The sequence below is a fragment of the Octopus bimaculoides genome, chromosome 6 (genome assembly GCF_046866305.1).
Source record: "Octopus bimaculoides isolate indiv1 chromosome 6, ASM4686630v1, whole genome shotgun sequence".
In the NCBI taxonomy this organism is placed as follows: Eukaryota; Metazoa; Mollusca; class Cephalopoda; order Octopoda; family Octopodidae; genus Octopus; species Octopus bimaculoides.
Genome location: NC_142933.1, coordinates 50,270,577 through 50,283,109, shown reverse-complemented (window position 1 = coordinate 50,283,109; position 12,533 = coordinate 50,270,577). Strand labels below are relative to the sequence as shown.

General features: G+C 36.8%; 1 pseudogene across 1 annotated transcript; it reads left to right on the top strand.

The window, feature by feature from the left end:
* The first annotated feature begins 10,778 nt into the window (after positions 1–10,778).
* On the top strand, positions 10,779–12,237 carry LOC149135057 (uncharacterized; annotated as a pseudogene). The gene has a single exon (XR_016242259.1). The product of XR_016242259.1 is annotated as an uncharacterized LOC149135057 (transcript).
* The last annotated feature ends 296 nt before the right edge of the window (positions 12,238–12,533 follow it).

Sequence of the window (12,533 nt, the reverse complement as noted above, 5' to 3'; positions counted from 1 at the left end):
CCAGCGAAAAAAAAAAAACAAAAAAAAAAACAAAAAAACAATCAGGCTTTGTGTAAAAAGAAGTAGAAAGAATTATTCATTCATTGCCGTTGCTAGCTGTAACGTAAACAACATTCTTAATTACTATTGAACCGAGTTCGTTAAACAGGATCATGTTTTAGCATGATATTTATATTTTGACATCTGGTGCAATAAATAACTTGTTTTCAGTGGTTTAATTTTGAATACGACGTATATTGTTGATTTGGAGCAGGTGAAAGGAGACGGAAATAGACAGACAGACAGATAAAGAGAGAGAAAGAGAGAGAGAGAGAGGGGGAGAAATTGGATGGTTAGAGAAAACTAGGTAGTTAGATACATCGATACATAGGCAGACGGACACACGGAGACACCCACACACTAGCTTTCTATCTCGTCGATGCCGTACATTAGAATACTTTGGCGGATTTTCGGAACAGTACACACACATAAATTGGATTTTATCCGTTTTGACGAGGATTTTTCAATTTGTTTTTCCTCCACGTCTTTGCGAATGATGGGGAAGATCTTTGTGAAAAAAGTTGTAGTGGAACCTCTCTCTCGGGCATTAAATCATAAATGATAACGAATCGGCTAACATCTAGCCTTCGGCTGCCTTGGAACCTTGTGTCCATCACCCTGATTGGTTCTCATTTGCGCGGCAATTGTCCCCAGTTCTGTTTCGCGTCAGGGTGCATACAGTCCAATCGTGGCCTTACAAAAGGTCACGTGAGAGAGAGGTTCCACTACAAAGTTTTTTAGAAAATTATGCGTCCTCCCTCCCCACCTTGACTGGTTTCGTCCACTTTATTTTTTTTTGCACTACGCACTAAAAAGCAACGGGAGACGCCTTTTCGGTGAAAATGAAAACGCAAATTTTTGAAAATTTATTAATTTTTTCAGTCCTTTTCCCCATTCAGTACCGATTTTGATAAATTTGTTTAACACTACGCACTTAAAAACGATAAGAGAAACCTTGAAGGTAAAAATAATATATATATATTTCTAGAAATCGGCGATGGAAAGACGCCCCCGCCCAGTTTCTCGCAAATTATTGTTATTAAAAAATTTTTTTTTGACAAAAACCCACAATTTCGGATTCTGAAAAATTGCAAAAAGTTGCAATTTTGAAATTTTTTATTAGTATTTTTGCCAAATTTGGTGAAAATCTGTTCAATATACCGCCACAAATTTTTCACCAAATTTGGCAAAAATACTCATAACCCTAACCCTAAAATCTTAACTCTAACCCTAAAACCCTAACCCTAACTCTAAAACCCTAACCCTAACCCTAACTCTAAAACCCGAATCCTAACCCTAAAATCCTAAAGCTAAATCCAGTACAAACGCACGAACGATGTCATAAATAACAGTACTGCCGATAGTTGTTGTTGACAAACAACGGCACTAATTTTATTCAAGGGAAAAGATCCCATTACACCGCCACAACGTGTTGTTGACAATCCACAGCAGTAATTGTTTTCACCTCAATAGACGTCAGTGATTGGTTGAAATTACCGAAATACGACAATTTTAACACGAAATAACTTTAAAAATATAAACTTTTCTCAACAACAGTAAGAGTAAAAGATGTTTTATACGACACATTCTACAAGTGTCCCAAGTTTGAAAGTGTTTCGTTTGAAAACAAATGGTGTCCGCCAAATCAGAAAGATCCATATAACCACATACACTCGCATTTATATATATATATGTAGTGAAAGTACCTATCGTCACTAGATACAAAACTGCTATCGCCATTCTTCTCATTTAAATATAAACAAACGCGAACGTAGCGGAAAACATTAGCCTTGTCATCACGTGACTGATTATTATTTGAAGCGGCAAATTCTTCGAACCTTTCCCGCCAGAACGCAAACTGACCAATCACAGCCCTTAATAAGGTCACGTGATAGAGTATATTTCTGATGTCTGGTGAGCCGATAATACGCTATAAATAGATCAACTCATACCCACCAAATTTGTCTCGGTCCAGTTTCTCTTTGAGATCTGTTCCGTGTACCACACGACAGCAGCAGCGACAATCAGCCAGCGACCACTTCAACAGCTTCGTCCAGCCAACGATGACCACCGCCGTCGCCGCATCAGCAACATGAGTCTACGACTACTACCAAGCAGCAACAATCTCCACCAGCGTCAACACGACTTACTATGTACACCAAACCACCGCGGCACCTCTCTCTCTTCGATTCTGTTAGGTGACTTAGCTTCACCACGATAATAAACAGACAAGAGATTTCAGCCTGCGATAAACGTCTGTCCTCAAGGCCCTGGCATCGAAGCCAAAACACAACTAGTGATAAGCTCTGCCAAACGACGAACACCTGTATAACAAGAATCCCGGCCCGGCATCGATGCCACGACATCACAACTAGTGATCAGCTCTGCCACATTCAGCTTCCTCACTTTCACATACAGAACTTTTCCTATAGTGTACTAAAGAACTGGTAAAATTGCTCACGTGTTATTGACTCTTTTTCTATCTGCTGTAACATTTCACATACATGTATCACTCACATACATACTTTTCTTTGTACGACGGCCTGTCTTTGATAATGTTCTTATATGTCGCATTCACACTCTCACACAGACATACACCTTTAACGCTACAATAAATATCTCTGTTATTCATCTAATACGGTTGTGGTCTTTCATTGCTGGTCATCTATGTTATCGTCGTATAACATATTATGTATATCATATTTGATATATATATTTTTGTGTTCGACCGTGTGACACGTGTAAATAAAAGGAGTCCTCTGTTTTTCCATTCGTCACCATTTCTCCTTTTTGAGTTCGCACGGTCGTTCCTTACACACACATATATATATATATAGTTGAAATTTACAGAAAAACAAAAGACGAAGACAGGTGTATAAACAAACAGGTGTATTAGTTTGACGCTCGGGAAGGTGAGAAAGTCTTTTACTTTTCGAGCCTATGCTCTTCAACAGAAAGGAACACGAGGAAATAAACAGAGGGAGAAAAAAAAAAATTGTGAATTTAGTCACGACGGGTTTCTCTCAGTTTCCGTCTACCAGATCCATTCATGAGGCTTTGGTTAGGCCCGAGGCTATAGTAGGAGACATTTGTCCAAGTTGCCGCGCAGTGGGACTGAACCCGGAACCATGTTGTTAAGAAATAAACTTCTTACCAGGCAGTTACACAGACACACAGATAGACAGACAGAGAGATAGGCAGGCAGACAAATAGATAGAAAAATAGACGAGGAGATAGATATTTACTGCCCTTCCGTAAATTTTTCGAAACGTCAATACAAGTGTTAATATCACGTGATATCTAAAACATTTTAAAGTAAGGAAAGAGCTTGCACACGGTCAGAACCACTTTCTAAACATGCAAGCAATTTATCCCCAAATCAGAACTGGTATATATCTATGGCAGTTGTTTTCCACATGTAAATCGCGAGTTTATCATGCATGAAGACCTCATTTCAGCCAATCAGAACATTTTGTTCACGTGATAAGTTGCAGAATTTTCATTTAACGAAGGCCGTAAAAACACATTTTTAGCGGGGAAAGCCACAGAGAATTTGGATTTCGTTGAATTTTATCTTATAACTGCTTTCACAGCTTTATACTCAAGCCCGTACGATTTCCCTAATAGTTGCTATCACAGTTATAAACCCAATATCAAGATGGATGAAGAATCAACGTAAGGCAGCGATGTGAAAAATCATCCTAATCATCAATTATCCAACATCTGTAAAATATGATGTTCATATAAGATTGACTCTGTGTCTCATGAAACCTTGTCAATAAATCATGTATAGAAACTGACACCGAGTCTTTGTCATAATCAACGCTACACATGAGATGCATACAAAGTCGCGGGTGTTGCATCAAAGTTTTCTTTCCCCTAGTGAGATATCTAAACAAATACTTAGGGGGTCTTTCAGTCTCTACTATGAGACGTCTGTTGAGTCTACTGAGTGCATATGCTCGTTGACAAGATTCGTTTTCTGCACTGCCGTGTCCAACAGAACTGACTTTCTTTACTAAGCAAGCGTAGTCGTGTTACCAGTTTAGTTGCTCGATCATGCTGCAAGTTGTTCTGGGTTACTTGTTACTAGTAGCAATAAGAGTGACCTAATTCACACACACACACGTACGTACATACGCATATACATACAAACATACGTAAGTACGTACATGTATACAGACATATGGTGACAGTCGACTCGTTAATAAGTATGGAAAAGAATTTATGCTGCCTTCCTCTTTCTTCTTAATATGAAGTGACTCCCTGTCATCATCCTCAGCAATTTGTAACTCATATAACACTGTAGCAAGACCAAAGCTTCACCGCCTGGATACTGATAGCACGAAAACGGATATTTGTAAGCATGTCGAAATATGATTAGTTATCGAAATTTGATTAGTTGACAGTCCTTCCTCTGCCAAAACAGCAGCGTGAAAATACGTCACACATTCAATTGTACGGAGAGCGCTCGATAACTTTATTCACATGAAAAGCATGTGATTATTATCAAGCTTTTTCTTTTTAATATTAACAAATTTTAAGGCGGCGAAATGCTTAGCAGTATTTCGTCTGCCGTTACGTTCTGAGTTCGAATCCGCCGAGGTCCACTTTGCCTTTCATCCTTTTGGGGTCGATTAAATAAGCACCAGTTACGCACTGAGATCGATGTAATCGACTTAATCCCTTTCTCTGTCCTTCTTTGTCCCCTATATGTTTAGCCCCCTGTGGGCAATAAAGAAATAAATATTAACGAATTTTATCAGAACATTTAAATACAAAGAAACAAGAAAAGAAAAAAGAGAAAGGAAAGGGAAAAAGAAATGGGGAGGGGGTAAAACAACGGAAGTTGTAGGGGGTGGGAGTCGATGAACCATACCCCAGAACAAAAAGGCGTAGTCAGCCGCATCCCGCAGCATTGACTGCGGAGAATGGCTAGCGGCACTCGTTGCAGCAGCCACTCCACCTCGCGGGGCTCATTTCACCGACGGGTCACCGTTATCCTTATTTTGGGGAGGAGATCAGTATTACGGTGTCCTAAAACACTTTACAGCGACCAGCACAAACAGATAGCGGCCTGTTATATACATATATATCTCCTTCCTTTCCCGAGCGTCCAATAACACTATCCGTATCACGTCCTCACTTTGTTGTTTTTTTGTTATTGTTTTTTATGTTTTTTTGAACTTATATATATATATATATATATATATATATACACATACATACATACATATAAATATATATATACATATATATACATATATAAACATATATATATATATATATATATATATATATATATATATATATATATATATATATATATATATATATATATACAAATTTCTTTATAATCGTAATCCATGCCATATGAAAGGTATTTGATTAAAATTTCACTAAAAGATATTTTCTTAAAAGTTACGTGGGGAAAAAATCGGATCGTGTGAATTTTCCGAAGGTCCTCCTCCCACCCCCATCCGTTCGGAAAAATTTCCCCCACAAATTTCTTTATAATCGTAATCTATGCCGTTTGAAAGGTATCTATATAGAATTTCATTAAAAGATATCCGTTTTCCTAAAAGTTATGAGGGAAAAAATCGGATCATGTGAATTTTCCAAAAGTCTTCTCCCCACAAACGATTCGTTGGCGCAAATTTCTGTTTTCATATTCGTTTAATATACATTTTTTTACACCTATTACTCTTGTTTTTTTGTTTTGGTGGCCGGGTGTTAAAGTAAATATTAACCAAGGAGAAGGAGAGAGAAACGCACAGATAAGAGAAATACGAGTTTTGTTATGATTAACAATCCATCCTTTTTCCAGGATGGCCTTGAAAATGTGTCCAACAAGCGATAAAAGTCAGGAAACAAATTGAGTAGCCTTTGTTGTTTTTTATTGCATCTATATTCAACGATTAGGATAACAGAAGAGTTTTGTCAAGCAGCTAAGTGGTTCAGTCATTTCATTTTCGAAGCGTATAAACAGATTTCATCTTTCTGCTTAGTACCGCATTTATCAATTTTAGTACTGCTGCTGCTTTGTGGTATTCATTCAGGACCTACAAGAATTGGTTTCAGCCTGTACATCGGTGATCCGGGGCTCAGAAAATTAAGGATGGACTTATTTAATATTTAACGGGTTCTGAATTGTGAGAGGACCCGTCCCTGAGGTCCCAAAAACAGGTCTTTCTTCCCTTTGTAAAATCTCTCTCGGTGGTCCTATACCTATTTATAACTAGATACTCAAGTGCTTTGATTGACCTGGCTGAGTAGAAATGTCGGTAGAGTGATATGAATTACCAGTCTGTCAGCTATTACAAAAATTGATAGAGTTTACAATGAAAAAAGTTTAAAATTTGGTTTATTTATCTATATATTTATTCATTTCTAATGTAAAGAAATGTTAATCTTTAATTCTAAATATAATAAACCTGTATCCGTTCATTTGAACGCCCGCTCAAACTTTTCGTTACTTCGGGGCATATCTCTAATTACACGCACGCACGCACAAAGTGACGTGCGTGTGCAGACCCATCACTAGACTTTGGTGCCTGGGGTTGCTTCAAAATATTCTGGGTGGGCTCTAATTTGTAATAATGTTAAAGTAGTTTCGAAATAAGTGTACCACTGAAAATCTGAGGGTACACCATTAAATAGTGATGGGACAGTGCCGTCCAGTGCACCCAACCCTTCCACACTTAGCGACGGGCATGTACGAGTGTATGTTTTTCACATAACAACGTTGGTGAAAACACATGGAATGACAAAAAACTTGTGTTTAAAATCACTAGAGCACTGATGATGTACTTTAGCGACCAAGGTATACTGTAAAAAGTCATCCAGGTTGTTAATAATTTCAATTTTTTTTTAACGGAATCGTATGGAATTTGCTGATACTGAGATAAGAAAACCCGTTCAGTTCGCGAGCTTCATAAAACTTTTGCCTTCATACACAAAATACTCAACAGCTCCTTAAAAACATTGGTTAGTAAACTGTCGCCTCGTCAAGCTTATGTAGCGTACAAAAGCAATGCCTCTGTAGATTTGTTTGAATGGGTGTAGATATATTAGTATAATGTAAGGTTGTGTGTTGACCCATAATAAAAGCAATTCCAACGTTGTTTAAATAGAATTAATTTTTACAGAAGCATATCACAATATTTATATAGTTACCCAATGCTTTGCCAGCAGTGTATTGTGTATTTCTGTAATTTTAATAGTGACAAGCTCCCAGTTAAATAACCGTGTCATATTACCTTCTCTAATCGGCACTGCGTATTCTTCAGATACAGTTGCTCAACAGCTAGCTCCAAACCTACATTAGGGTCTGCCATGAGCCCTAGGACTCATAAAGCTGGACCCTAACCTGTTTCCATTGTGTATGAGTGACTGAAAATACAATCCCACCTCCCACGAAAAGGGACGCCAGTCTGTCCAAGGGTTGACTTCCCAGCTATTGCTGAGTGGAGTGCAGCAATGTAAAACGAAGTAATTTGCTAAAGAACACAATGCACCTCCTAGTCCGGGAACCGAAACTACAACCTTACCATCATGAGTGCAACACTCGAACCACTGGGCCATGTGCCCTCACAACCAAGGGTCGTACAAAATTAATTGATGAAAAATTAATTGCAATATATTGGTCCAGTTAATTGATTGGAGTCATACTGCCAATTAAATAATTGATTGCTGTCGTATCAATTAATTGCGACATTGTCAGCGAAAGTTTTTCAAATGGTTCACATTTCATTCGACGTTCAATTGGCAAATACAGCGTTCTATTTTTATTTGGGGTATTGTGTTGACGCTTTGTTCTGACAGCTGAGAATGATTCATGTATTCTGTCGTGCTTAGGGATTGACTCAATAGTCCATCCCTAAGCACGACAGAATACATGAATGATACACATCCTATCATGCCTGGGAACTGGCTATTGTGTATGTTGTCAAATAATCGCTGTCGAGTGATTCTTAGTTCTGATTAGGACTCGAAACCGGTTTTATATTATGATCAGTAAAACCGAAACGGATTTGCCAAACCCGATTTTAATGCTTGCGGTTTCTATTTTTTTTTTTTTCGCAAAACATTTCTCCATTTTTTCTTTTGAAGAAATATCGTTGAAACTGAACTAACTGAACTGTTGTCGGTCGCCTTTAATTGAGAGTGTTGTCTGTTACATTGAAACATCGCAGCATGTAAATTCTCTCCCTTGAACCTTAGATCAGCACCTTGTCATTTCCTTCGCTAACCCCTGGTTGACTCTTTGAATTTGGAGGTAACCGACTTTATTCATAGCAAGTCAAGGAGATGCTGTTAGTCTTCAGTCAGGTGATCTTTCCCTTTGAGCATATGTAATAACCAATTCCAGATTCATTTCAAGGAAGTAACGCAAACTAATTTTTTTCTTAATTATTTTCATTAGCCCAAGCATGATAAAAAGAAAATCAAACAAAGATGAAGCTCAATGCAATAAGTGTGATAAGATCATGAAGTCTTCTGGAGGATCTACTACGTCTCTGATTTTGCACTTGAAGAAAATTCATCAAATCGACATAAACCAAGATGCAAACCAGCCTCCTGTGAAAATGACAAGAACAATGGAACACTTTTTAACAAAGAAATCAATGGAAGAAGTTTCAAAGTTAGCTGCTATGGATGGATTCTCTTTCAATTCAATCGCCAAAAGCGATTTTATACAGAGAAATCTTCATAGTCAGAGAAGCAAATATGATAAATTACAACCAACATCTGCAAACGGAGTCAGGAATATGGTAATAAATTATTACATAACCAAGAAAGAAGAAAGAAAGTAGTACTGGGGATTCGATACTCATTGACATTGGATGAATACACATCAATTCAAAATAAACGATATATGAACATAAATGTTCATGAGAAAGACAATTATTGGTCGTTGGGTCTTATTGAGATCCATGGCTCCCTTAATAGCAGGAGAACAGAGCAATTTGTGAGAGGACATCTTCGTGAATTTGGATTGGATTTTGATATGCACATTGTTGGCTGTACGACGGATGGTGCTTCTATGATGGTGAAATTCGGAAAAGAAATAAGACCTGATCACCAACAATGTCTCACACATTGCATACATCTGTTTGTGATCGACATTCTCTATCGAATGAGACTGATAAAAAAAAAAAGAGATCGCTATAACAGACGATAGTGATGATGAAGCTGACATAAGCCAACAAGACATACTTTTTCAAACAGATTTGGCTCACGAAAATGTTTTGTTTCTCCAGCTAAAACCTGAATTTAACAAAGTTTTAAATAAGGTAAGAAAAAATTTTTCCGTAAATCTCCTACAAAAATGAAATTTTGCAAGATTTTGTACGAGCGAACTTTGATAACAGAGAATATAAACTTATACTGGATTGCAGAACTAGGTGGACTAGCACATTCCATATGAGTGAGAGATTTTTGAAATTGAAAAGCTGCATTCCAAATGCTCTACGAGCAGTACTTTTCACAGATGCCGTAGCTGACGAAGAATGGAAATCTCTCGATTTACTATATGAAATTCTGCATCCAGTAGAAATTATTTTGAAGGCTATTTGCGCTGATGAATCGGATTTACTGAAAGCGAATATTCTATAGAATTTTTATTGAATAAACTTAATATCGTCGGCAACCCTTTAGCTCTAAATCTTCGTAAAAGACTTATAGATATAATAAAAGAAATGTTGAAACCTTGACTCTCTTGAGGTATTTACATAACCCAAGGAAGTTTAAAGGTGAATCAATTTCTGGACCTTTTCTGTTTTTAACGTAACAACATTTAAGGAAGTATGCTGAACAAACATATAGGAGATTATTTTCCTGAACATGACACTGAGAACACAACAGAATTATACAAAGAAAATGAAATAGGAGGGAACCTAAAAACAAGTGTTACTGTTGTCCCATCTACTTACGAAGGTAATGAACTCCTGCGTGAATACACAAGCGCAATGAAGAAAATGAATGAAGAGCCCAAGATAGTAACAGATGGATTTGGAATCTCTAAAGAATTCGAATATTTTGAAGCAACTTCGAACAGAAGTGAAAAGCTCGAGAAACTTTATAGAGCATTGCTTACAACTAAAGCAACTAGTGTCCAGTCGGAAAGAGTTTTTTCAATTACTGGATTTTTCAACACAAAAATTAGGACAAGTTTGTCAGGTAAAACACTGAATGCATTGTGTTTTTTAAAAGATTATTTTCGAAGGAAAGTGAATCATCAAGCAAGTCAAGAAACTTGATTGATTCCCAAAAATACAACGACTTGGAAAAACGTTGCATTCCTGATTAAATAAATATAATACCATCACTTTTTGTAATTGTTTGTACATAGATACAGATACAGGCACCATCAACATATTTGTGGATATCAGTCAACCTGTTACTTTCTCTCTTTCTCTGTGTATGTATATAAACAAAATACAATATACGACAAACTTCTTCGTTACAGGGACACCGCTCTAAATCCGCGAAAACCGGTTTTGAGAATTACTTATACTTAAACTCGGTTTTGGGAATTATCGGTTTTTTGCGAGCCCTACTTCTGACTGCCGAGAATGATTTACACATTCTGTCTTCAAGTCATGTAAATTGTAACGCAGTTGTTGTATCTTGAATTCCGTTCCAACGTATTAACTGAATCAAACTATTATCAGTGGAATGGCGAAATATCTTCTATTTTAAACTGTGGCGAAATATCTTTTATTTCAAACCAACCCATGCCACGTGAAAACGAGCAAATCGTCAGAAAATATTTTAACCAAACAGACAGTGAACATGTAAAGAAATGCAAGTGTGGAAAAAAGTTGACCCAGAAAAAAGAAAAAGAAAAAGAAAAAAAAACAACTGGACAACCATCTTTATTGAGTTTTCTATCACCAAAAAGTAGCTTGGTCAGTCGCTCGGCCTCAAATGTTTATGGTTGGATTGAGTGGGTATGTGTTGTTTTAAAACCATATTTCTTAATTGAAGACTCACTGACTCGTAAGTATACAAACTTGGGGGTATGAGGGATGTGACCTTAAAGAAATACCATGGAGAAACTTACTCAAGAAGTGGAAAAGAAAATATCTGATGAAATTCCAAGTAAATTTTCATTGGTAATCGACGGTTGGACTTTCTGCATTTCATTCGTGCAATTATCAAAATGACTATTGTACTATGTTGGTGGCATTTTCGCCAATGGCAAGTGAAACATCATTCACTGCTTCTGATTATGTCGAATTTATAGAGTATGTGTTAAGTGTCTATAAAAATATTTAGAAAATGCTGTAGCTATTACCGGAGATAATACTGAAGTGAATAAATCTATAGCCAATTTGTGTAGAATAACATTGATTGGATGTGCCTCTCATAAATTCAATCTAGCTGTTTCTGCTTATCTCGACAAGCAGGAAGTTCTGTTTGATAAGAGTAATATGTTGATGGTCAAGCTAAAATTATTAAAACTTGAGGGCAAACTTCGGGAAAAAACGCCTTTGCAACCTATACAAAAAAAAATAAAAGCCGTTGGTCCAGTACTTATGATTGAGAGGTACATCCAAATCAAGCCGTTTTTAGACTCTTTTCAAGGCGATCCAAAGCTGGTTGATTATCTGTTGACTCCACGCAGTCATAATGAACTGCAGACTCTAAAAGACAATTTAGGAAAGTTACGCTCAGTAAAAATCGCCTTCCAAAGAAGAGAAATAGATTTGGGAGATGCTCGAATTCTTTTTGATGAAATTCTCGCATTGTATTCTTACAAGGAGTTTTAAAAAATACTTGCTTACATCGGCAGCCATAGTGCACAGCCCAAATTTTGAAAGTGGAGTTGTGAAAATTTTACAACATGCAGTAGCAGAGCCAACTGCGGATGAAGTGGCTGCTCTACACTAGCTGAAAGTGGTGAAAGACACATCACAACTGTCTTATTTACTTGGAGAAGATGATAATTTTGCTTCATTTGTTTGAAGAAACACAAAAAAATATAAAATTTCATCTCAACAATATCCGAACTGTAGATTTTTGTTACCAACGTCCAACATCTTGAAACGTTTCTTCAGCTGAGCAGGATACGTTTTTAATGATTTTCGGCAATACTTAATACCAACGAATTTAGAAATGCAATTATTTCTAAAAGTCAATCGCACTTTCTGGGATGAAGACCTAGTTTCAGAAATCTGCTATCGTTCATGACCTTTTGCTATATCAGAACGTTTTAATCGTGCTACTCGTTTGAGAAACTTTTTCAATTAAAGACCTTCAATTTATTTGTTTTTCAACTACTGTACAATGTCAGTATACATATTGCTTGTTCCCTATTCTAAATCAATAAAACTGAACTTTGAACGTTTTCTAATAATAATTTTTTTTGAAACTATAAAACGTGCCTTTTATTTTCGTATCATTTTGGTTCTTATCTAAATCGAAGCTAACACCCCAAAATATATGGCATTTTTACGTTCGGCAAAATAATTGACAATTAATTGCAA